Raw genomic sequence first — 5,306 nt, 5'->3', positions numbered from 1 at the left:
AGCACAATGAGAAATATATATTTCCCGGCTAGTTTCACGCTAGCTCCTTCTGTACCTGCCCTGCTCTGTGACGCAGTAAGCTGGGGCCTACTAACAGTAGCATCAGGCTGTGTGCCGCTACACACACTCTCCACAGTGCAGAGCATAGTCACCACACAGCAGCCTCAGAAGCTAACACACAGAAATGGCCTGTTTAAAATTCAACAGGCTCCACCACAGAGTGCACCCTGTCACTCAGGCTGTCCTGAACCAAACAGGAGCTCCTCTCTGACTCGGATGGAAGGGAGAAAGAGCAGATGACGAGCAGCCCAAACAACATTATAAAACAGGCCTAAAAATCAGCCCAGTCTCTGGACGACCCAGACGACCCTGTCTTCCCCTAATCTTGCCTCCAACATTTCTGCTCGGCCTGCTACTACAGATCAGCTCCGGAGACACGTCAGTGATAGGTGGTATGCATGCGTGTTGACATGACAGCCTTTATGGATCTCTTTCATGTGAGAAAATGCTACTTAATGGCAGCAACCACATTGCAAATTGTTGCTGTAGAATCAACTACATCTGTGGACAGTAGCTCAACTAGTAACACATTGGTTATAATCGGATACAAAGGTGCCTCCAACAACACTTTTATTCAGCAGAGTGAGCCAGCGCTTTGTTCTGTGCATGAGGCCTGAAGCTGTTGTTATTAGAGCATCAATCAAGCTAAATCCAGGGATATAAGATGATCCCTTTGATCTGAATCACAATATTGTCTTCTTCTCCACTTCATAACCTGTGACACATGACTTTGATGACCCCTCACACATTTGCTGTACCTGCAAGTACAATACCAGGTGTACATTCAGCCCTGATAATGCACCTGGCATTGGAATTAGTTGCCATTGCATTCAGTAGTGTAAAAAACCTCAATGACTGCAAGCTTTTCTTGATGTTTGGAGTGGCATGGTACAGCAAAACTCCTGTAATCAACTTTTTACAGGCAGAATAACAACATGCATTTGCAGATGCTCAGCAGCTTGCAGATACAAATACGAGCCAACTGTAAGGGCATGAGCTTTGATTGTTTAAGCCCTTTTTCCATATCACTAGATAGATAGGCCAGCAGCAAGGGGATATGGGGGCTGCTGGTGGAACACGTGACTCTGAGGAGTCCTCCAATCAGGTGCTTCTTCCAGCTACAAACCGTTTTCATTTCTCCTTCTGGTTATCGCCACCCTACTAACTGCACAATCAATAGGAAAACATGTAAAACATGCTGGTTATAAGCCGCTGGCTTCTGACTGAAAGGTTGTCTTCCATTAGAGAAACAGCATCACTGCCGAGTCGCCCTCCTCCTCCTCCTCCTCATCCTCCTCTTCCTCATCACTCTATGAATGGAGCCTGTCTCCGGTTGCTAACTACTGTCACTCCACGCATCCCCCGTGAAATAAATCTAGCGCTATGAATCCGTTTTTTTTTTTTTGCTGTTGGTTTTTGGGGCGGCGTTCCCCTCTACACCGGCATATGTCCATGGAAGAATGGAAGAAGAAGGAGGCGTTTCTCGGTGCGATGCACGGACGCTGCCGCGGGCTTCCAGTTCTCCGTGCGGGCTGCATCCATCCATCGGCTCCTGCAGCAGCACCCCCAGCCGGTCCGGTTCCGGCTCGCTCCGCCGTGACGTCTGCAGAATTAGTTTATACATTCGGTTCTCTAGCTTTATGATATTACATAAACTCATACAGCTAGATAACCAAAGAGAAAAACTAACCCACGTCTCTTAAAGGGGCCGCCGCCGCCGGAGCTGCTTGTGTTGTGGTCACATGGAGCCATTGCATTCCGCCTGCATGCGCACGCCACACTCTCTCTCTCTCTCTCTCTTTCTCTCTCTCTCTCTTCTCTCTCTCTCTCTCTCTCTCTCTCTCTCTCTCTCTCTCTCTCTCTCTCTCTCTCTCTCTCTCTCTCTCTCTCTCTCTCTCTCTCTCTCTCTCTCTCTCTCTCTCTTTCCTTCTTCTTCTACTGTTCCTGTCTCTCTATCTATCTATGATATACACTCATAACTGTGCGCATGCACAGAGTTGGTTATAGCTATAGTTTTCTTAATGCTTTTACGCACAAGGAGTCGCTGACAGGACAAACCTCGCGTCTTCCTACCAGCCACATCCTCAGACTGCTTTGGAATAAGTCAGATCCCGCATGGGCAGTGATGCCGGCAGAGGGAGGCCAACATAAAAATATGCAAACCATAACCTGCATCACCATAAGAGCATCAAAAGAACAGCACTAATTGCCTACAAGGTATATTATTTCCAACAAGTTACCCCCTCAAGCAGTCATACTACACTCAGTGATGATGGATTCACAGAATCATCTCTGAGCTTCAAAACGCTGTTGTTGAACTTCATGTCACTGCACGCCTGAGTCCTGACTAGCATCTGCAAGGTGAAGTCATCCAGCTGCGGTCAGTCATCCAGTTGTGGGAGGACGATGACACATTCACCTATCATCCATGTACACGTTAAGCCTGCATGGCACTGACTGCATGCAAAATAACTAGGCCCGCTGATAACCTTAATATACATTCGGCTTCTATACAACCCATATCATGTCCAGTCAGAGTGTCTATTGTGATAACACACAGCTCATAAACAGAGATAAGAGACGATGTTGCAGAACACACTACAAGCTCTAACAAACAACCGACAGACCAGCTTATTGTTGTTTTAAATGCCAACTCACATCGACCCATTTCAGACCATAGACCATAGTTTCCGTGTTGAGTGAATTAATCCGTGAATTGTTTGAAAGCATGACAAACTACCAAAAGGCCTACATGGCGTACAGTAGAGAGGCTTGCGGCTAAATGTCAACAACATGATCCAGTGGAACAAGTCCAGCCTCACTGGATGTCACTATATACTTTTGGATTAGTCGCTGACAAGTTGAGCCAGGGCACACTAGCCTCTATAATCCACAATAATCACCAAAACACGGTTATTATGCGGCATAAACATGTATTTTCAAGCCAATGGTAAGTGTCAAAAAACGAGTCTACATTTCACTGAACAGACCAAAAATAAAAGGTTAAAATGGTGTAATGTGACATCTGTTACTGTGGACACAAGACATTCAGTCATTAGTCCAATTATGTGCAGCTTGCATGTTATTCTAACCAAATTAAGGTACATTATTTAAACTACAGTGGACTCTTTCTTCAAGATATGTTGCTAAAATGATGCTGAAACTTAATTTTCTATTTAAAAAACGAATAAATGCAAGCCTTTGAATTGAAAATAAACATAGAATACTCACATAGCCTATTATCTGCTTGTCCATTTTGAGACAGCACTTTCCATAATAGGACAGAGCACTGTGGGCTCTCTTGTTAAATTAAACGAGGTTATTAAAATCCACTGGGCCTTGATTCGGCCGTGATATTCTTTTAGACTCAATCCGGGATGGGAGCGTCTCTCCCCGGCTCTCTCCGGCAGTGTTGGCCGGCATCCCACATGGTCGATGCCGGCATATTGCGAAGACAAAAGCACGCTTTACGCAAAGCAGTATCGGTGTGTGCGTACATGTATCCTTGAGGAATAAGGAATGACGTCCATCGCTGGCTGTCAGCGAAAAAAAAAAAAACATGCAGCAAAGCCCGATGAAGAGAAAATGAGAGTAAGGGGAAAGCGCCACGGCTATCACAGTGTCAGATGTGGGGCGCAGGAGGCGGAGGGCCGCCCGGGGGCCTCGGGGTCAGACTGCCTGGGGAGACGCGCGATGTCCACAGAATTAGGCATGCTCATTGGCACACACATGGGTGAGCATGCACCGCAGATCGCTACGGGGTGAGAAAGGCTGAGAAAACAGAATGTAGACACTCAGACTGTTTCGTTGCAATCAGGATACCAGCTTGCATATGCTCTCAAACCTGTCCACCATCAGCAGCAGCTATCTTCTGTGTGGTCGATGGATCTCAATATGAGGTCCCTTTTATAATGTCTCCAATGTAAAGCACAGTATTCAAATCAGCGCTTTGTCTTAAATGGAGGACAGAATGCAACAGGATCCAATAACAGCACAAGTAACTGACCTGATTGGATATACAGTGCCTCTGTCCAGACCTTACACCATACATAACACAACTGACTGAAGGATTTGTTACATCAATCGTTCAGCCACACCCTGTGTGTCAATAAAAAATAAAATATTTTAAAGGATATGTAACGTTACGAAGTGTATGTAAAATTATACACACACACACACACAAACAAACAAACACACACACACACACACACACACACACACACACACACACACACACACACACACACACACACACACACACACACACACACACATTATATAGTAAATCTGTCTACAAAACGTACCAAATTACCAAATGTACTTTAATTTCAGGGAGATAATTATCAGGAGGTCTGATTAATAAAATAGAAAGAATTATGTTTCCTAAACATTACACTACATTATAGCCATTGCTTCTATAATATCAGAAGCGTATGTGTTGCGTGTGAAATAGAGCCCCGCCATTCACACTGTGCTAAAATTGTAATCATAATTATGATTTTTACTCTAAATTACAGATGGCAGAAAGTCATAATACAAATGCAAAGGGACAAGCCTCTCTGTTCATGTATTATCAGTGTAGTTCATATCAGTAACGCTTGTATGTGTGATCGTCTACATGTTTAAAAAAAAATGTTAATCAGCTGTGACAGTTTCCTGTAGGACTGCACAGAGCTGAAGTGTTTGCTTTGCGGAGTGAATATTTCAGAGAAGACCTATCTGCGGAAAATGTTAGAAATAATATGAAGACTTCTAGACGCATTTAAAAACAGACAGAGAGAAAGATTTCACATCTTTTCCAAATTAGAAAAAAACCCATCTCCTCTATAATACCATAATTACTACGATTTCACGCCATAGCCTATGCTCTTGTTCCAGCAGCCAAAATACAGAGAAATAGAGAAGATTGTTTCCTTTCAACTTCCATTATATGTCACAGATACTGTAAATATAGTTCACCTCAATAATTATATATATTTTTAAAACTCAGATCTGCAATAGCTAAAGTAACTCTCAAGTGTGTGTGTGTGTGTGTGTGTGTGTGTGTGTGTGTGTGTGTGTGTGTGTGTGTGTGTGTGTATGTGTGTGTGTTGTATATTAATACTGATTGTGCCTCAGTTCTGCCTTTCATCAACCTCACGTGAATTCATCTAAACACACCCCCTCACTACGTCACGTCCTGTCAGACACAGTACAGTAAGGTGTGCAGTGACAACGAGCTGAACATCCTTAACTTAACTAAAATT

Source organism: Scomber scombrus, chromosome 8, assembly GCF_963691925.1.
Source record: "Scomber scombrus chromosome 8, fScoSco1.1, whole genome shotgun sequence".
NCBI classification, from domain to species: domain Eukaryota; kingdom Metazoa; phylum Chordata; class Actinopteri; order Scombriformes; family Scombridae; genus Scomber; species Scomber scombrus.
The sequence above is the reverse complement of the archived record's forward strand: the minus strand, read 5'-3'. Positions refer to the sequence as shown.